The sequence below is a fragment of the Coturnix japonica genome, chromosome 4 (assembly GCF_001577835.2).
Source record: "Coturnix japonica isolate 7356 chromosome 4, Coturnix japonica 2.1, whole genome shotgun sequence".
Lineage (NCBI taxonomy): Eukaryota > Metazoa > Chordata > Aves > Galliformes > Phasianidae > Coturnix > Coturnix japonica.
In genome coordinates this window covers 16676667-16698458 of record NC_029519.1, presented here as the reverse complement: position 1 = coordinate 16698458, position 21792 = coordinate 16676667, and the positions used below count along the sequence as shown (strand labels likewise).

Here is a 21792-nt window from a genome sequence, read left to right as displayed (position 1 = left end):
AGATGGCTAGGCTGAAGCTTGGCCATATACCAGTCTAAAACTTACTAGTTGGACTTTCATAATAAAATTTGACTCAATGACTCAGTAGTGCAATACCAGCTTTTGTTTTTCTCAGGGATTATTTGTCTTAGACTCATCTATGAGCCTGTAGTGACAAGATATAAGTGAAAGAATTTATGAAGTCATCAGTGTGCAGTAATGAATGTAGGGGCCACTCTTGGTGCACTGGGCAGCATTGCTTTTCCAGAAGCAGACTTTGGGAGCACTCCTCCAAAGTTATAGGTCTTAGCTGCTCTTATTACTAAATGCTTCTCAGCCTTTCAGTCACTGCTCAGTCTTTGGCTTCTTTGGTTGTAAGCCTTGAATTGGAGAAATGCTACAGAAAATTGCATAATCTTCTGTTTCAGCTTTAGTGCTTACTAATTCCTTCTTATCTTTTAATGTAACAAGTTTTCTTTATGCTTTTCGCCTTGCCCCTGGCAAAAATGAAATGCCATGCTGCCAGTGTGTGACTGACGTTCATCACATTGAACTTCATGTTAATGTTCTCAGAGTTCATTGCATTTTAACCTTCGAAATGTCCACAGACTAATTCAGGAATATGTAAGAACTGCTGCAGATTAAAACCAGTGAAAAAGTCTGTATGATTTGTCATTGACATACATTACGTGCTTCATTAATTTCAATATATAATCTGTGTTCTGTGTTTGCATTCTTAAAAATGAGTTATTTCCTCAGATACAAACAATGTTCATTCATATCAATAGGGACAGTTGATCACTCTTATGATGTGTAGTAAGTCACTACCTTGTATTTTTAAACTGCTTCCTTGGAGATGTCAAATGCTGGTTTTCTCCCATCTCAGTTCCATGCTGAGGAATAAACCTGTTTTTTATATTCGTAGTAATGGCCTTACTTTTATGTGATGGAAGCCCTTGAACTTCCAGGTAGTTCTGGTTGTAGTGCTCAGGAGTTGTGCAACTGGGCGTGAAACAGTCAGATTTCTTAACTCCTGGACTGACAGAGGGTTTAAGAGGCAGTTTTGTTAAGAACAGGTTTTCTGGTTTGGATGAGAGAGGTGCAACTCTTTGAAAATACACCCTCAAAATAATTCAGTACATTGAAATGTTGAGCCACGTGTCATTTTAAAAGGGAGCATTGCTTTCTGAACAGTCTCAGTAAAATGCTGTCAGTACTTGTTTATTTACTGGAGGAAGTGCTCCAGAAGAGCTGGCTGCAAGGAGTGCTGTTCGCTCCGGGAGCCTGTGATGTGGATCTGGTGTGTGCTGGGTTAATGTCTGTATTCCAGCTAAGATAGGAAGTTCCCAATATTCCTATGGATGGATTATTTTTTTTAATAAATAAATGGTTAATGTAAAATGTGGGTGTTAAGCTGTTTCTCATTCGGATCTGTCCCTTCCTGTACAACAGGCAATAGCATACTTCAGTTCAGAGTTTTATGGTTTTTATGTAGAGGGACAATCAAGTGCATGAAAGTACAGTGGAAGCCAACCACAGTTCTTTCCATCTTTCCCAGGTTGATGCTCAGGTATGGCACAGTGCAAGCTGGAGCTTTTTTGGATATTTGTAGCTGCATGGAGATGTGTTTAACTAGGTGTCTTGGTAGCTGTTGTGCATTTCTCCTGCAATTAGGTGAATGAAGCAAGTACAGATACTTTGAAGTTGAGTGCAGCAGGATTTGTAGTGCATGTAATGTGTATTTTTATACACAACTGGAGAAACTTCTTAAAGGTAATGCATGCTGTGTGCTTTGGAGAAAGAATGGATGATGTCATCTAAGAGTAACTTTCTTTTAAGTGTACACATTGACATAATCTGTGTTATTTATGGTAGCTGAAGCCAATGGGTTCATTTACCTCTTCTGTAGAAGAAAAATTAAAGAACAAAACCATATCTCCTGAGTTAACTCTGGCTTTCAGCAACTGTGTCTGGAGTCACTGAACATTTATCATTTATCTCCAGACATTAAAGGGCAGATTGTTATTTCTGGTTTAACCTGAATTAATAATTTACTCAGGTTTTACATTACCTAGTTAGTTTCATATACTCATGTAGCTACTCTTCAAATGGGAAGAAATTCTTGGAGCTTATGGATTCCAGAAGCATTTTTTGTTGTTGTTGAAGTACTGTTTTAGCCATAATTTTATTACAAATTGTGGATAAAAAAGAAGTGTGCAATGATTTCTCCTTTCTCTACAACGTGGCTCCCTTTCAAGAGAACTAGTGAAAAAAATCTCCCCTTTCCTCCTTGTTCAGTGAAGCATTTACTTTTTCTCTGCTGTGACTGCATAATGAGTGCCTGCTGAGGTGGCATGTGTAATGCATACTTGTATGCATCAAAACTATGGGAGCTCAGTCTGTAATCATAGGTGTCTGTTTACATGAGAAAAAAAAGAGTTATGTGGGTGTTCCAGTTATATTGTTGGAATTTGCCTGGTGAGTTACTGTGCATTTCGTATTAGATATATTTTTTAAAAAAGATATGTTTAAAACTTGGTGTGAATGCCTGATGATGTGTGACTCAATAAGTACCTCAGGAAACACCTGAAAATTAAGTACATAATTTATAAATGCAAAATAATAATCCATTATTTGGGAGAGGAATCATTTTCTGTTTTTAAGAAGCATTACTCTGGATTATGCTTAAGTTACTTACACTTGCTATTTGACTTCAATCCTGAAGCATAATCAAGAAGCTTGAATCTGCATGGTGCTTTGCAGTCTGTGGGTCCAAGTTTTCTTTCTGACTGCCCAGACACAGATGCCTTCCACATTCTGAAATTCCATTAAACCAGGCTTTGAAACAGAAGAGTTCAAAATCCCATTCTACCAATGAAGCCTTAGTCTTGCTGTAAGCATATACTAAAGCTATTAGGAGTGCTGGGGCTTTTTCCAACCCACTGGGGTGCTGGTATATCTGAAGAAGCTCCTTATAATATTACCTTAGAGTTTAGATGGCCGAAAGTGAGGAAGGATTTTTTGAGAGACAGGATTTGGGGTGCAAGTTCAACTTTCTCTTCTTAGTGACATCTGTGAAGCAAACAGTGGCACGTGAAGCCTTACAGGAACCTTCTGGGGTATTGCTGATCAGGTGTTCTGCCATGTTTCACAAGGTGTAATCTAATATTGGTTTTATATCTAGGGAGTTTTTTACCTTATTTTCTCCTGACTCATCAGCAATATTTTCATTCAAATGCAGCTGAACAGTTAAATGAAGATTGCATTCAAATTCAATTCAGTGCCATTATATTTTGCCATTATATACATCAGTGAAAAAGCGCTGCATATCAATAACTCTCGTGGAAGTTGGACTTCTAGCCCAGACAACATTGTTTGGTTAACAGAACTTGGATTCAAAGAAATCAGAAAATAGAAAAAAAATAACTGGAGCTTCAGTTTCTCGCTACATCGTGCTTTCAAAAGGGTGAACTCTGCACAACCTCAGATGTCTTGTGCTCTTGTTGATGGTTCCTATTCAGTGGTCATGAGGTGCATTTAGAAAGTTAAGCTGAACATCTTATATTGTCTGCAGGAGGATAACTACCAGAATCAGTCTGTCTCAGTAATGAGACTTAATATTTGTAAAAGCTTTTGATTACACAGCAGCTGCTTATTTCTAAGCTCCTCCACCCACTCCAAGGCAGTTTTTCTAGTTACACATTTGGCAATGCTTGCGATTTTTCATCCATTTCCCAAGCACCATAAAAATCACATAAAAATCACATACAAGGATTTCAGCCTTGGGGGGGGGGGGGGGGGGAAGGGTGATGTTTTTTGATTGAAATATACATCTCCTGGTACAGTCTTTAAGTATCTGCAGATAAGAAAATTCCCTTTTATTTTCATATTGTTATGAACAACTGGTTTGATCTTAATGGTTCCATCCATCTGGGAGCTGACTACCACATAAACAGATCATGTACAGTGGGTATAAAGGGTGTTAATACTTTCCACAAGAGGCGAGCTACAGGTCTAACAGGTTTGGGACACAGCCTTACCTTTGGCTTATGCTTTGGCCTGAGTGCAAACCAAGTCTTATCTTACTTCAGGAGCTGGCATTGCAAGTTCTGAACTCATTAATGATCCTTCATTAGTGACAAGTTTGGTTTTCTTGAATGAAGAGTGAGGCAGATCTGTGATGTGCTGATCATATTAGGATGTTTATTCCTAGGTTTTGCTCTTTAATCTTTGTGATCAAATAATTTCTTACGTTGCTGGGGAAAAAAGGCAGTGTTAAAAATACAAAATGAATAGATTAATAACAAAAAAGCTTGAGGGTTTGCTATGACATGGGCTGGTACAGCATACAAAGGGAGTACTACTGGGTGTCAGTTTAAGTATGATTTAAGTATGACACAACTGGATATTTCTAGGAATCTTTTTACTAAAGTAATGTAATGAATATGTTAAACTGACTGGCAATGATAGATCATTTCAGTCAAGCTTTATAAACCAAAGTCACTTTGATTACTGTATTCTGTTGTAATACAATAGAGCCTACTGTTCTGTAGCACTAGTGTTCAAACACTCATTATGGGGCTGAATGGTTCATGCATAAAAGTTTCATTAACATTGATATAGTCATAACAAATAAGTAATAAGACTCGGTAAACGTGTAAAGCATTGTAGTATTACCTGAGAATGTTGTAACAAGAAAGTTGCTGTTGGAGCTCAAGTGAAAGCAGTTGCAGCAAGGAATGATACAGTGTAACTACAGTTAGAACCAAACCACACACCCCATAAAGAACTTCTCTCACCTAAATTGAAAGGATAAAAGCATGTACACTCAGAGAGGCACTGCCTGGAGCAATGTGATGATAGAAATTTAAGCTCGCTGCAGTATAGCTAAAACAAAGCAAAAGGAAAAAGTAACAGTTCTTGAACATTTTAAAGATGCATTTAGCTCTTCTCTGCTTTGGGGATTAGGAGGATATTATTATGATTTGTGCTCAGCTCTGTGCTTACTGTGAAAAGGTTTGCTTTGTAATTTATGCACTGTGATTTTGCAGAGGCTGCCCAGTAGTGTTGCAGTGCACAAATGTGTTTTGATTATTTTTAAGGAAAAAAACTTCAAATGAGTGTGAAAAGATTTCTTTAAGCTGCCGTGTAAATTAATCACCTTTTGAGATGATTCTTTGAATTTGTAAGCCATTTTAACACATGGATACAAAGACATTTTCTTAGCAACTACAATGGGTGAATGAGCCCATTGTCAAAACTGCTTTCAGTGTAATACAACATCCATTTAATGTTTTGTCATCAAATTAAGATCAAGTGAAAAAGGCTAATAAATCTATTCTGCACTGAAGTCTGTTTTCCAAGGATGACATTTTCCTTCGAAGTGAAATAAATTAGAGAACTGCACACTAACACTGGTGCCTCCTCCATCCATTTTTAAAATTCCCCTTAGTAGAGACATAACTTGGCAGATTTTCCCCTAATTAGGAGATAAAAACTATATATAAACAACAATATCCTGTTGTACTTGGTACCAAAGTAGCGGACATTTATTGCCACTGAATAGAAATGCATAGTCTGGCTGTTTGCAGAGTTCATACTTGAAATTCCAGAAATAACAGTATTGGAGTAGACCACTTCACAGGTGGTAATTCATCATTAGAAAACTCGTGGTGTTTTGCTGACTGTTGATGTTCGTACTCCTCTACACTTGGTTTCCTTGAGATCACAAAGGAGATACATGCTTTTTTAAAGAAGGTATCTTTAACATGAAATACAGGTTCATTGACTAAGTCGTCATTTAACAATTAAGAATTATGATTATTTGTGGAAAACATGGATTACATTGAATGGAGAGGGGAAATAGCTTTTGGGATCTAATGAGGAGGTGTTATAGGAATGTATTCTGACTTACTGACCTTGTGTGCCTTATATTAACTTTGCCAAGATGACAGAACCAGACTTTTTACTGTAGCAATCTGACAGCAGTTACTGTCTTTTGCAGTTTGGACCATTATTTAAGGCATTATGTGATATATGATACCCCTGTTAAAGGCATTGTGTTATACATGATGTCCCTTAACAGTCCATTTTCATTTTATTTACTTTCACCCAGCTCTATTGTAATTACAATAGCTCAGAATGAGTTTTCTAATTACCTTCCTCATTTTTATCACTTGTAAAGTTGTATTTCAGCTCATCATCTTGATTTTCCTGTAAATGTAGGGTAGTAAGGAAGTAAGGGCATGAAAAGCCATTGAATACTGTAAAGCAGATGAAGAATGGTTGCTAGAATCTGATGATTCTGTTGGAAAGCTGGCAACAAGATTTGAGATAGAATGAAATAAACATGGGAGGTGTATTCAGCTGTGGACAGGAGCCCCTCCCTTCCTTGCTGTTAATGAGGCTTCTGAGAAACGGCACAGCTCTCCTAAGCAGTTATGAACTGGTTCTCAACACCTGCAGTGTGAGTAATGTAAACCCACCTCTATCACTCCTCCCCTTCTGGATGCAAAAGTTAGTAACAGGACAAATCAAGGCAGAAGTGTTGTGATATCCTCAGTCAAATGTTGATACTCAGGTTTATGTCTTCATGTTAGCCAATCTGACCAACAGAGATGAATAGTTCTCTGAATTATAATGAGATTTGCAGAGCTAATTGGCTGAAGATTTGACAAAGAAGCCTGAAGAAATACTCAATACGTTGAGACACACCTGAATAATAATTTCACCTGGGAAAAAAAAAAAAAAAAAAAAAAAAAAAAAGATTGAGGTTGCCAGATTGCTACTCATTGCATTTAGCTGTGTAAGATCATATTCATGCAGCAACTGTGGGTCAGTGATGTCCTTTTCCCCCTGTGTTCTCCCAGACTTGCAATGTAAGATAGTTGTGTCTTTTGAGCTTGATATCTGTAAGGTTTTGCTTACCTAGGACAGCGGTGATTTGTGCAAGAGGGGTCACTGAAGCTGTGAGATGGCTGAAAATTGCCCAACTCTGTAATTGGAGACTGGTTTTGTTCTTTACGAGGGCACACTGTGATGACTGCTATCCCAGACTTTGAAAGGCAGGACTTGGGATTGAAGGCTGTGAAACAGCAGTATTTCTGTTGGGTCCTTGTAGCATTTTTTTAACCTTTGTTAATTGGAAGCGGGCCACAGCATCAAATAAACTGCAGAAAGATTGTTTCCAATGCTAAGTTTTGTCTTGTTGTACTATAACAGTTACTCATTATAATTAGGGAAAATACAGATACACTCTGCCTGGTGTCTGAATAGGTATTCTAAGTGCATTTAATTGAATAAGAAATACTTAAACAATTTTACAACATTTGCCAACTGAAGCAGTTGGTATCTATAAGGCCATTAAAAGGAAATTTTTAGAATCATAGAAGGGTTTGAGTTGGAAGGGACTTTTAAAGACCAGCTGGTCCAGCTCCCCTGCAGTGAACACACTCCTACAACTCCATCAGGTGCTCAGAGCCCCATCCAATTTACATTCATCTGAATTTTTTAACCAAATAAGTGTTTCATGTTTTCTCACTGCTGTTTGCTGTTACTGGTGTCTTGAGTCTATTTTTGATCTTTCTCCTTTTTATATTTATTGATACTGTGTGTATGTTTGTCTTTTTCAAAGAACACGGGGGGCAAAATGCCAGCAAGACTTCCCTAGGAAGGCAATTAAACATTTTGCTGTTAACAATGCTTGCAGTTGAGTAGAAGGGCTGAATTTTCAAACTGTTCATGATTTGCTTTGCACTAATGCTAAGAAATCCTACAGAGCAGGGAACAAGATGCACCTAGGCCCGTACTTCCAGAGGCACTACCAGGAGCAGCCCTGTGCTCATCTTCTGATGGAAAGGTTTCCAGGTGACCCTGAAGGACTCCTTCAGTAAAGCAGAGATCCTTAACTTGATTGCCCCGTGTCAAGTTCTGAAAGATTCCCATCTGTTAAAGAAAGTGGATTTCCTCCTAATACAGAACAAGGAGAGCAAAGCACTAGTTTTTAATGAAATCTTGTGTCATTGAATTATGGAAAATATCTTAATGTTGAAGTAACAACATGCGTTCTTAAATTCAGAGATTTTAGCTTCATGTTTCATGCAGCTCTTCTGAAGTCTTCCAGGAAAAGATGATAAATGGCCATCTTAATTTCCTACATTCTCACTCTATTTTTTTTTCTGCTACTTATTCTGTGTAAGCAATGAATAAAGCTAAAAGTTAATTCATAATAGGCACTAGTGAATATTTTAACGATAAGGATATTCTTTTGAAACAGCTGAAGCTAATACAGAATAAGAGATTGCCTTTTCCATTTACTTTTAGGCTATGTTTTAATGACAGTCTTCATGCTGAACTTTTATCTGTACTGTATGAAAACTGAATAATGTGTTCAGTTTGAATGGTACTCCTCTCGCTCTGTCTTTCCTCCAGCCCTCTTCATGCCATGATACTTTTATTCCTTCCTTTCCGTGTTTTAACACAAAGACCAGATGGTTATAAATTACACTGATTCATTGGGTTTTAAAGCCCAGAAGCTGGCTATTTCTACATAAGCCATTTGACTGCCAGAAGCTTATAGCAAATATTACTTCAGACTCATTTAGACTTATATATCTATTTTACCCTTTTTTTCTATTTATAGTACTTTGATCATGCCCTACTTGCTTAGTCTTAAGATAAAGAAGAAACAGACATTGTCTCAATTTCTCCATCGTTAATTTTTGTCTTCTCAGTTACCCTGTGGTGAGCAGCAAATTTTAACTGTTTGCTTTTAAAGCCTAGAAGGGCTTGAGCTTTCCTAAGTTTCTGTTATTAGCACAAGTTTTACTTTTTCTGTCTATGAATTAACCTGCATAGAAAGGCTTGTGTGTCTACTTCATGCTCAGGATGAGGAATGTGGGATGGGAAAATTGTACGTTCATTTTGCTGTGCATTTGAGCATGGCTTCTTTATTCAGAGAGCGTATCTCTTCTTTTTGAAGGAATAATAAATCTGACTGTGCGCTTCATTTGGTCTTTGAAAACAAAGTGGTGTCCTCTCGACGTGAGTAGGTTTCATAACACAGGATGTGAAGCCGTCTGTAAAGATGCGCTTCTTAAGCTCTTGTTTCTGTTATTTCAGTGTCTCCAAAGCTTCTGTCCCCTCTCAGCTGTTCATGCCTTGTATTCTCCTGGGTACTACAACAAATCAATCTACTTTGTTTCCACCACAACAAGACACAAGCAAGAAAATAAAAGGTTTCTAAGAGAATGTGTTCATCTTGGAGATCTCTATTCTGTTGATACTGGTGCACATAGTTATAGTATTCTTGATCAGAGATGCAGCTGGGGAGAGAAAAAAGAAATGGAGAGAACAATTAAAATTTGTTGTAACAGAAAGAGGATGCATTTTTATTTAAATATATGTGTGTATATACACATAAAGCATTTAGGCTGAAGGAATTGCTGTGACACTTGGCCTCATGGCACCTGGGGATGCTGGAGGGCAGAGCCTGCTATTCAACATACATCCGAATATAAATTCAAGATATTCAACCTCGGTCCTTTGCTGTAAGCTTTGACCTACGTGTGCAGGATGGTTCCATTTCACTTTGCTTCTGGGATGTGTTGACAGCAGATCTTTGTCCCTTTCCATGAATGCAGAAAAATTTCCACACAGGCTGTACTTGGGCAAGCTGAAGTTGAATGTTGGCAGCCATAAAAGCAAATGTCTTTTGGCAGGCCTGCTTCTCCAAGGGACTCTGACAGGGAACAGTTATCCTTGTGCCTTCCACAGGCCTGCTTCCCTTTGGAGCCAAGCACTAATTAAGCAGAGCTCTTCCTTTTTGTTCCTCCTTTGAAGTCTGCCGCTTGCCTCTGGGAGAGGCTGATTAGGTACCCAAAGGCACATTAGCTTCTTCCAGGCTCTCATAATGGGGAGTACAAACCCTGCATTGTGTTGTGACAAAATCATCCCATTGGGAGCAAATGACAAAAAGGTTATGGAAAATAATTAATCATCTCCCTCCTTTTCCCAGTATTACACACCTACGGCCATCCACACACAGTCTGTTGGACATCCTCACAACTGTCGCAACACAAGTAGAGCGGAACCCTCTTAGTGCCTGACTGCTGGAGCTGGCCTATCATTCAAAGACTGTGAAGAAACGAAACTTAAGTTTTCATGAATTTTAAGATCTATTTAAAGTGCCACAAGTGACTCTTCATTCTAAGCTGATGATATGGCCTTCTTTATGCCCCTTTCCTCTTCACTGTTGGCCTCCTTTACCTTTCCTGATAATGCTGGTGTGAGACAGTGGGGAAATTAGAGGTGAGGAAGCACAGAGTTACCTGAAGCAGACATTGTAGCATGCAGAAGCTAACTTTGTGTATATATTACATAGAAGATTACCCTTTCTTATTACACTCCATTTTATTCAGAATGTCTCATAAACCATGGGACACTACTCAGCAAGCCTAGAAACAATTTTCTCAGCATTTGTACACTTTTCCCTCTTATAAATGCTTTTTTTTCCTTTTAGCTAACAGTCACAAATGGCTTATTCATTAAATACTTACGTCAGCTTTTCTCCCAAGATTTTCATTAAGACATAATTTTGTATACTCTTCCTAAGTAGGGTAAAAATGATCTAAAACTATTTTAAAGGTTGTATTGACTGTCTGAAAATTATGCCACCAGAACTGAGTCTTAGGAACCTAACGTTTGTAAGCACTGAGTATACTCAGTGCATTGTTTGCTATGTCATTCAGAGGCAATGGAGTTGTGACCATTTCTGCAATTCTTTCAGCTTTACTGTCTTCATTGTGGCATCAACCCATGTTAAAGTCACTTTAATTAGCTCAGTCCAAGCAATTACTTCTGTAACATCAGTATCAGGTGAGCCAGAGGAAGAAAGTGACCTGGAGAGCTTTGCGTGGAGCAAGTGCTGAGGAAATAGGGAGATGTATCAAGGTAGCCCACCTGGAGAAGGTGCACAGCGTCCGCTGAGGTCAGACATGCATGCAAAATGCAGAGAGGAGAAGTGGCATGTAGTTCTCCTGGCTGGTTAGATGTGATGTGTGTTCAGTTCTAGGAGGGTTATTAAACTTGCACATACATGCATTCAAATGACATCTTCCCATACCAAAGGGGAAAAAAAAATGTATTATGTTTATGTGGCAAAATGATTAGTTTATAACTTCACAGAATATCATAAAATATCATAAATAGCAAGCAACACAAACGTAGCAGAAAAGTAGTGGGATGAGTGTCTGACAAGTCCAGGAGGGCTGTGCACCCTGGAGATGTGCTGGTGGCAGTGTGAGCTGTGTAGGTATCAATGCGAGCATCTTACTGTCGGGTCGCTGCTGGGACTGGCAGATTGAGGCACTGGGCAAACTGTGTCAGGTTTCATAAAGCCATTTTGGAAACAGGGAGCTGGGAGCAGCACATAGGTTCTTATAAGTGTGTGCTCCACATATCCCACTAAACTGTGATTTCCTCTCAACATGAACATCAATTTGCAAATTTCTGTCTCTCTCCTTAACACTTCAATAGGATGTGACATGTTTCTAAAGAACAGGAAAGAGCAGAGATTATGATTTAAAGTGCAGAGTGGATAATGTTTGCAAAACTGGGTTATTCAGCCTTTAGCTGCAGATTGTCCAGGTAGATGAGCCTAATTTATGCAGAAAGGGAAACGTGCTATTTGCTGAAAGGCCTGCTCCTTGCTATCGGGCTTCATGGGAAAGGAAGAACTTTATTAGAAGCACACTTCAAAGTCAGCAAAAGGAAGCATCCTAACATATATTTCCACTCAATACTAAGCAATCTATAAAGCCACTGAATCTGGATCTGAGTTATTTTCTTCTATGTGTACAATATAGCGAATCTTTTCCCCTTATTTTAATGCTAGCCTGATATTTAGCCATTGCTCAACACTGTTATTTCGTCTCATACAAAAAGATACACTTAGCCAATAGTGCGGTTACTCTCATTAGTCCTCAAGGTTCTGTAAGCAAGTTTATTTATCAGTCTTTTTTCCCTTGCATGACAATTGTTTTCCTTCCATTAGAGAATTACTACTTGAGTATTTTTGCTACAGACTGTTATCTTCCTCCAAAATGAACAGAGATAGCTGAATTTCTTTTGCAATTACTGCCTATCTCCCACTTCTGCTTTTATGCCGCTTCTGTCTTCTGCCCTATTTTTGGAATCTGCATTCCATCCCCCTCTTTCTCAGCCATACAGGGTCACACAAATAAAAGCTGGCAGGGATCGACTATTTGAGGAATGTGGTGCAGAGGAAGAGATTCAAATTTTTAGGAATGCAAACTAAGGATCTATTGCTAATCTCCCAGGTTTTATTCCATATCTCTGCCATAACACCTTTTTGTAGTTTCAGGGTATCACTAGAATGCAGCTACACAGTAACAACACCTTCAGCTTCTCAGTTTCATTTTCTTTAACTAGCAAAGTTTAATAGCTTCACTTTTGACCATGTTATAACTCTGATTTGGAAACAGAAAGGCAAGTAAAGATGAACCATACTGACACTAGGTAGATAGGAGGAGAGGGAAAGTCTCTTGCAGACTTGAGAAGAAATGAGGACCATGTGCTTACCATTTGAAGGAGGGCCAGAGGAAAAGGGAGCTCAATTATCTTTTTCTTGTGGACTTTGACGCTCCTAATTATGAAGGATTGAAAGCCAGCTTTTGGATGGCAAGCCCAGTGTGCTTTTTCAAGCAATGTTTTACTCTCTATGTAGGCAGTGGTCTGTAGCAACTTCATGCGATAGAAGCATTGAACTACCCATCACGTACCAGCAGGAAGCTGTGCTCTACCTGCAGCTCTGCATTGCTCTTGCAGAGGGAAGTACGAAAAGCAGAATACTGCGATGCTGCTTCTTTCAGAGGAAAAAGAATAATAATCTGAGCTATGGGAGGTAGGTGTGAAAGGGAGTAAGAATTTTCGCACTGTGATTTACCTTTGCCAAACAAGTGTGATCAGGGGCAACTATGGGAAAAATTGACATGTGTATTTTAAAAGATATGGCTAGATGTATATTTTGGGGTGTATCAGACCACAAGTGTAAACTACACAGTTGGGAACTTCCTCAGTAGACTGTGGTCATTTTCAGTACTTTAACTGGATCGTATTTTCATACAAAATAGCATAATTCACTTCTCTGACAATCATACTTTGCTCTACTCTTCCTCTTATGTCCTTCTGTTAAGTGATGTTTAAATTGCTGCCCTTTGCTCTTTGTGATGTTCTTTAGTCTGAACCATCAATTTATGTTGCTTCAGTGCTTAGTTTTCCTAGCGCATATCCCATGCAGCCTTTTGTTGTGTCCTGGTACAGCCATGGTAAATGCAGCACTCTGCTTACCTAGTAAAGTAATCTAGCTGATGTGCATGGGCTTTCCAGCTGGAAAGAACCTGTCAGTGCCTCAGGCTGTTCTTTCTGTTTCTTGCTTTTGCAGCTATCCTTGCAGACAAGAACTATGTCTGCATTTAGATCTACATTGTAAGAGAGGGCTTTTGCATTCTGACTGCCAGAACAGCCTTCTAAATAAAACATATGTATAATATGCAAAGTTATATGATTGCGTGATTTAATTATTTTTTTCTCCTCACATTGGCACTTCTAGTACAATAAACTTGCAAGTAAACTTTTTTATGAAGGCTGTGGTATTTACATACTATACTGTCCAAATAAGTGACTATGATTGTAAGTACACAGTGTCTGGCACATTAGTGATGTTCTCAGGAGTGAATAGATGGTCCCTGTCCATATGTAGGATTTTTGCTAGTTGGACAAATGCATTACTGTAGCCTCGAAGCACAGGCCTTGGGATTCACTTTTCTAATGCTGTCTTCAACAGAGATCTAATAGAAATGCATCGTCATGTTGTGTGGAGGCTTTGCCAAAGTACGCATAGTCATGAACATCTTGTTTCTTAAAACATGATTCAGAACCATCTGCACTTCCGAACAGATTCATGCTTTGCTTATAAAAGAGGACAGCAAAATTATAGCTGAGTCAGGAAATGCTTTTGCATTACTGATATGAATAGGATCTAATCCAGCAGTAATCATAAAAATAACTGATTATCTGTGCATGAGTGGAACATGTGAAAGTTTGTGTGGAGGAAAAAGCAGGGAGTAGATCTTGTGATTGTATTTCTCCAAAAGGACACAAAAGAAAAGGGTGAATCAGATCTCTGTCTAATACATCACTTCATTTGGTACTTTTGTTCACTCTCTTCAAAAATTATTTTCTTGTTTCATGGCACTTTTAAGTATATTTTCAGTATGTGGAAACTGTTGAATTACTTTATGGGTCTGCCTCTAAATTTTTGCTGTTCTTCACAGGGCTGTTTATGCAGATATGTGTAATATGGATTTCACCAACTGACCAAACTCCACCACAGTCACTTGAAACATTTTCATTATGTTTAGCTGATGCCATGGAGTTCACTCCAGATTCAGCAAGTCTTTCCAGTTGTGCACTCCCTGGCTAGCCTCAGATAACAAAATATTTACCAGAGAAGGAGCTTTGCTGATTCTCAGGAAATTTGGAGAATAAGACTTACAGATGAATTCAGTGCAATTCTGGGCTGAGGTTTTGGGTTTAATTTCAAAAGCAGCAATAAATATGTAGGGAAACCCAGTGCCAAAGGATGGCAGCGATGGGTGGGAGGATGGCCCTGCCCTAGGCTGCCTGTTCCTGGGAAAGAAGTATAACTAAGAGCATTTGAAACTGGGTTTTAAATGTGTTGAATTGATGAAATAGTAAAGTCAATGGAACCTTTCACTTTTAAGTGTCTTACGTATGACTTGTTTTTCTGTTAACATCTGAATGGCATTCAGAATCATAGAAAAGAATCACAGAATCACCAAGGTTGGAAAAGACCTCCAAGATTATCCAGTCCAAGTGCCCAAATATCACCAGTATTTCCCACTCAATCATGTCACTCAGAACATCCAAATGTTTCTCGAACACATCCAAGATGGGTCATATTCTTAAACTACACTTCATATTGAGATACAGATTTCTGCCTGTGTCATATATATTCAGTACATAATTGTATCTCTTCCTGTTTTAGTTCAGAATGTATTTAAAAGATTCATAAATCTTTGGCATTCTTACAAGGAATTTACATGTTGGTGTTTCCACACTTGCAATGAAAACATGCAAGCAAATTAGTTTTACCATGCAAACCAAGAGTCTTGGTTATCTCCTACCTACCTCTAACTTACTCCAAATAAACAAAATCAAAACAGAAGCTGACAATGAATTGTATAGAATCTTGTCTTTCTGGGCAAACTTTTCAAATAAATGTAATGTTTCCATGTGCCAAATATTTTTAATTGGAAAGAAAAAGTGATAATCTCTGAACACATGGACTTTGGATATTTATGTGTCTGTATTTATATACAAATGCTGAATTGTTTTTATACATAAATTTTGTTTGTGTTAAAATATTTATCTTAGAAATAAATATTCAACTGTGGTTTGAAAAGAAGTTGTAGTTCCTTCTGTCATCTAAGTCGTCAGTGCAGATTAATATTTTAAATTGATACTATTTCTTTCTTTCTTTTTTTTTCCCTGTCTGTGACACATGGAGAGGTAGGTGAGCAGAATACTGATATTCGGGCAGTTAGCACCTTCACAACTTGGAGCTCTTAAGGAATCTTGCAGTTAAAGCCAAAGCCATTAGATGGTGCCATGCTGTAACCAGAATTTTCCCTTTGTACGCTTAAAACTAGACGTATGTTTTATCTGGCATGATCTTAAATGACCGAACCTATTCTTCTAGCACGTTGACTTGTATTGGTCAGCCTTAGCCGTTATGCTCAAAGCCCAGACAATAAATTAAATCTGTAGATTTTTTTTATTATTTGTTTCAATGAGAAGACTGCACCATCCTGAAAATTCAACAAAAGAGAAGGCAATGGCAGGACAGATTTACTGCCCCTTTTTCAGTTGAAAGCAGTGTGCAATCTAAATGATTTATTTGTTTGCTAGCCCTGCATGGTGTTGTCTCCTGGGTTATCATTCACCTAAATGGCCAATGTAGTACAATGAAAATGATAGTGCAGTTACAAATTCACAGCAATTTACTGGTTAGAATCTGAAACTGGTAAATTATTTAATTTCCATTTTTTCAGTTACTGCTCAAGGTTGAAAACTTAGACATGGAATGTTAAAAAATAGAAGAGTATTCAGCAGCTTTGGAAGTCCAGATTGTAAAACTGTGGTGATAAAATGATGGGGTTTATTGTGTATATAAATGCAGTGCACTTACTTAGGCTTTTGTACAGCATTTGACTTACTACTGTGTGACAGTCTGATAAAAAAAATTAACTCCCTACAATACTGGTAAAGCCCACCTCAGATGGATTAAGTGCTTGTCATCTGAAAGATATCCAAAATAAGTTGTGCTGGGGGCATCAGCATTTAAGAGGGATTTCTACCATGGATATGCAGGGAATGGTAACTGGCCTAACTCTTTGCTTTCACAGAGTACAAGTAATATCATTGCCAGTATTGATGGCTGACATGAGAATTGCCAGGCTAGCAAGTCATCCTATGGGCAGGGCACAAATGAAGAAGGATCTTGGCTGCTCTGACTGTAATGCTCATGGTTCACTCCAACCAGGGAGACCCTACCAGCTTGTCAGAATGGGCTTCTGCTCACTAAAAGCATTTCCTTTTCTTCAGTTAATTGTTATTAAAGATGTTGCAGTCCTGCTGATTTATTTATTTATTCACTTCCTTACTAAATGGCACTGTAAAATAGTAGTTGAAGTTCATAAAGCAGTAACCAGAATTTTAAAGCTGAGTGCAACGTAGGTTAGGAAGGAGACTGAATTCTGAAGTGAGTTTTGTAGAAGAGCTAATAATTCTTGTAAATGTGATATCCATGTGAGATGTAAACTCTGATAATATATAGAAACTCCTGAAGCTGAAACTTATTCCAACGTCAGATGTAGACAGTGAAGGTGCACCAGCTACAGACACTGTTGCAATAGCAGGAGACGAAAGTATGTGAGGAAAGTAAAAACGACCAGTTCCCTGTATTCCACTCCCAACCACTTCCTTTTTTCAATGATCTCCCAGAATAAATGTAGTGGCTGCTAAGAACCCACATGGTTGGTTTTCAGAAAAATGCTGGTTACATCATCAGAAACCTCACATTTATTCTGCTACATCTGATCCTGGACTTTCCTGGATGCGCTGTTGTGTCCTATCTATTGGTTCCAGAAAGCAGCAGAAACCAGAGGGAAAAGAAAGCAGAAGTATGCCTTAACAGCCACAAAAGAGATGATAGTGTTGCACTGTCCCTCCATCCACCTAGTCTTTTGGGTGAGGTGATATCCACTGCTCTCAGCTGGTGTGTCAGCTATGGCAATGCAAGTGAAGATATCTTTATCGCTGCAATTGTTTACTTACTTGATAAAGTTATGTATAGAAATGACTGGTGCTAACACAGAGTGTGACTGCAAAAGAAATCCACCCAAAAGCATATAGCAGGAAAATGTGCTCCAGTGCATCTTGGTAGAATAGAAGGAAAGTGAATTAAAGAAAGGGAAAAAAACAAAAGCCACTCACCATGAAGTTCTGGGGACAGCCACATTTGTCACTTGTAAAATCTTGCTTTATTTTGTGACTCCTGCATGGTGGGGAAAAGCTGGGCAGTTGCTCTGGTAAATAACGTTGATTATTACATCATTGCAATATGATTTAAGGCAAAAATCTAAAAAATCTAAAAGATCTAAAAAAGTATTTTAAAAAATCTTCCATTAGCAAACAGCGTCAAAAAACTCACCTTCTAGTTAATGAGTATTCTATGAAGAAAATCCTCACTGATGACATTTTCTCTTTATATTACATGGAATGGAATGGAACAGGATGGGATGGAATGGGATGGGATGGCATAGAGTACAGTAGAGAAGAGTAGGACAGAAGGGAAGGGAAGGGAAGGGAAGGGAAGGGAAGGGAAGGGAAGGGAAGGGAAGGGAAGGGATAGTTGATATGCATTACAGCTAGGGTACATCTACCTAAAATTTGTTACAAAGAGCAATGAAATATGACCAGGCAGAATGTGACGAAGAAAATTACTTACACTCCACAGCAGACAGATGTTTGGGTTTGGTGAAATAATATTTACTGATAGAAACTTCTGTGTACACATATAAGCTCTTTTACAAGAAGTTTATTCATTATTTTTTTCACCAAGGATTTTTCTGGCTCAGACACAGATTCGTGCCTGCAGATCAAAGCTCAAGAGTCACAGTTCCCTCGTGCAGACTACAGAATCCATTTCACATGAGCAATACACTTTGGGAAATCCCTGAAGCCAGGTAATAAATGATGCACATCATAAACTTTCTTACACTGATCTGCTCTATGGCAGGATGCACAGGAAAAGACTCATCAGGTGAGATGCATGTGAATCTCTGCAAAAAGTGCCAGTTTACTTCCTTTTATACTTTCATTGTCTTTCAGTAGCTATTCACAGCATTCATTTTTCAAAACATACTTGGGTTGTTTTACCACCAGAATATATGGTATGAGGAAAGTAAACAGAAGCATTTGCCAGGAATGTTGAAAATGCTGCAGCCCCAGTGCAATTTCTCAGCAGTTTACCCCAAGGGTAACAAAGTTGTGAAGAGTGAGATTTTTCTTAGTAATGTCTCAGTTCAGAAGAACTTTCTACAGAAGAGATGACTGTAGACAGGAGTAGTTTTGGGTGGTGGAAGTACCTAAGTGCTATTGACATCAGTGGTGCAGGTGTTTTTTTCACGCCAAAGACAAAAAGCTCAGGTACTTGTGTGGTATAGCTGATAATTCACAGTGGGCTGGGAACATGTAAGCTGCAGCGTCTGTCACATAGTTGCTGTTCTTGGGGACAGAGACTGGGTTGCTTACATCTTTAACTCTCTAATGTTTATTGTTTGTTAATGGAAAAAGTTAGTGTGTTGCCTGACTAAAGGACTTTCTGTTTATGTGTAACCCTTTCTCCAGGTGGAAATAAGGAACACCAATAGAAAAGAACCACTGTCAACTCAAAGCAGCATACAAAGACACAGAGCTCCCAGTGGCAGAGATCCTTGCCAGCAGGGCTCCCATCTGGACAGAGGAATCCTTTGAAATATATTTCTCTTCTACAGACTACTGCAAATGCCCTATACATAAAACCTCATGAGCCCTGGTTTTATTTTGGACAGCAGTAGAAAAAAAGAGGGATTTTTGTTTTTTTCTCCAGAAAGCGTAGCTGACTCACACAGGAGGCAGATGGTCGCAGTGGTCAGACTCCCTGCTTTGTAACCAGCACTTGGTTTTTGCATGCTAATGATTTCTTGTTCCCAAAAATAGTTTTACAGACAGGGTCAATTGTATTTTTGGATTGTACGGAGCGTAGAGCCATCAGTTAGTTGCACAAGGCGATTGGTTTATAATGCAGCACACCCCTTCTTCGTAATTGGCACCTTTTTGATATCCCATTTATAATGGCAGGGTCTATCTTTACAAACAGTGCCTTGTATTAGCATGCAAATACCCTGGCTCCCCTCAGATAGTTTTACACACAGAGTCAATTATATTTTTGCATTGCACAATGTATAGACTAATTAGCTATTGCTAAATGGAGCGCTTGGTCTTCAGATTTCAAAATCTTTCTGCACTAAGTGATTCTGAGACACTTTCAAGGGCAGGCTGGTAAGTAAAATTAGAGAAAGAGATTGTGCTGGCTCATCTCTCAGACTTTCATTTGAATGCAAAATGAGACATTTTCTCGTTATGTTGCTCCATTATCCTTTGCTCTGCATCACTCTGAAGTGGATAAGTTGGGATGCCACATGCAGTTCCTGGAAGGTGCTGGGGAAAGCTGTACATGTGGGCTCCATCCAGGGGAAGCACCCTGGAACTGAAGTGGTTAACAGTGTGATTTGGGTCTGGGTAGCAGATCAAATTTTAATGTGTCTGTTTTCAGTTGTGAAATCAGAAAAGCTGACTTGTTTACCAGCAGTTTTGATATCAACAGTCATTTCTGTCGATACAGATGGAAGTTTTCATTTGGAATGCAAGAACATCCAAGCTATTTCCTCAGGAGAACAGGGAGATGAGGGAAAAGTTTTTGTACATGGTATTTCAGATAAAATTTGTCCTTCAAGTATTCCAAGATGAGCTCAAGCTCTGCTAAAAAATGGTGCAAAATCTAGAGATAAATTTAGGCTGTGGCTTTAGATAATCCTTTTTCTTGTGTTTAACAAGACTACAAATGAAGAAACAGAAAACAGTGAATTTAATGCACTCTCTGTAGTGGTTATGACAAGATGGTAATCTGTAGAACATTGGTCAGATACACAATGTAGTTAATAAAATTACTTCTCATCCATAATGTGCTAAAAGTTATTTTGTACTGAATGTTAGTGAGTGGTTAATAAAAGGCTGGGGGCAGGAAGATTTTGGTTTGGGTTTTTGTTAACATTTTTGAAGTGAAGAATGCTCCTCAATGTATCCTTCCTTCCTTCCTTCCTTCCTTCCTTCCTTCCTTCCTTCCTTCCTTCCTTCCTTCCTTCCTTCCTTCCTTCCTTCCTTCCTTCGCTTCCTCCTTCCTTCCCTTCCTTCCTTCCTTCCTTCCTTCCTTCCTTCCTTCCTTCCTTCTTCTTCTCCTTCCTTCCTCTTCTTCCTTCCTTCTTTCCTTCCTTCCTTCCTTCCTTCCTTCCTTCCTTCCTTCCTTCCTTCCTTCCTTTTCTCTTTCTCTCTTTATTTATTTTAATTTGATTAGCTTAATGCTCACTCATGTTACAGGGGGGACAGAGAGGAGATCAGAAATAATGCCAGCAGGGAATGAGTGGAAATTATAGACAAGAAACTACCTAACAGATAGGTTCTTTCTCTAGCCTATATTCTAGTTTGGAAAATAAGTGATTGTATGTTCTTTTCACACCAAGGAAGAAAATAACACTTGTTCTTGATACCTAATAATGATACTATGCAGTATGTACAGTCTGAAATCAAGCAGAGAAAAAAGATAGGTTTCTTTCAGCCCAACAGGACTGACGGAGTTTATGTGCATTTCTGAAGCACATTTTAGAATGGATTCAAATCCTGGAATGGTTTTGGAAGGAAGAATCTACAGAGTAAGATGTTTCCGTACCCTCAGGCAGTGCTGTTGTTGAGATTGACTGGCGCTGTTCATGTCCAGAGTAAGGCTACTTGCAAATGGCAGCTCTGTCTGTTTGATGGTTCCAATGTTATTAATAAAAATAAACTTGTGACATAACCTGTGAAGGAGACACACTTTAACAGTAACATTTTTAAGAAAAACCTTAGCAGTTTAGCTGTTTCATAGAACCAGTACCCCAGGTCCTTTTTGGCAGGGCTGTGCTCTACTGTTATACCCCCCAGCTTGTGTTGGTAGTGAGAATTGCCACAACACAGGTGCCAGACTTTGCACTTGGCTCTGTTGAACCTCATGAGGATTCCCACTACTCAGCTTGTCTGGGTCTCTCTAGATGACATCTTTGTCACTCGAGCATGTTGATGGATCTGTACATCCTAGTGTTGTCTACAGACTTGCTGAGGACACACTTGATTGCACTGTTGAAGGTGTTAAAGAGCATCAATTGACCCTTGAGGAACACCATCGTCACTGATCTCCATCCAGACATTGAGTCACAGACCATCACTCTGCGAGTACAGTCTCACAACCAGTTCCTCATCCATCAAACAGCCTGCCCGTCAAATCCATATCTTTCCAGTTTGGAGAGAAGGATGCTGTGGGATGCTGATAGTGTTAAACACCTCACTGAAGTCCTG

General features: G+C 38.8%; 1 long non-coding RNA gene across 1 annotated transcript in view; it reads left to right on the top strand.

Moving 5' to 3' along the window:
- The window catches only part of LOC107312957, a 34948-nt gene extending 15750 nt beyond the window's left edge, over positions 1-19198 (top strand). The window contains exons 2-3 of the long non-coding RNA XR_001554703.2: positions 18206-18329; positions 18994-19198. This is a non-coding gene — a long non-coding RNA (uncharacterized LOC107312957). The remainder of the gene's footprint in view (positions 1-18205; positions 18330-18993) is intronic.
- Positions 19199-21792: the final 2594 nt, after the last annotated feature.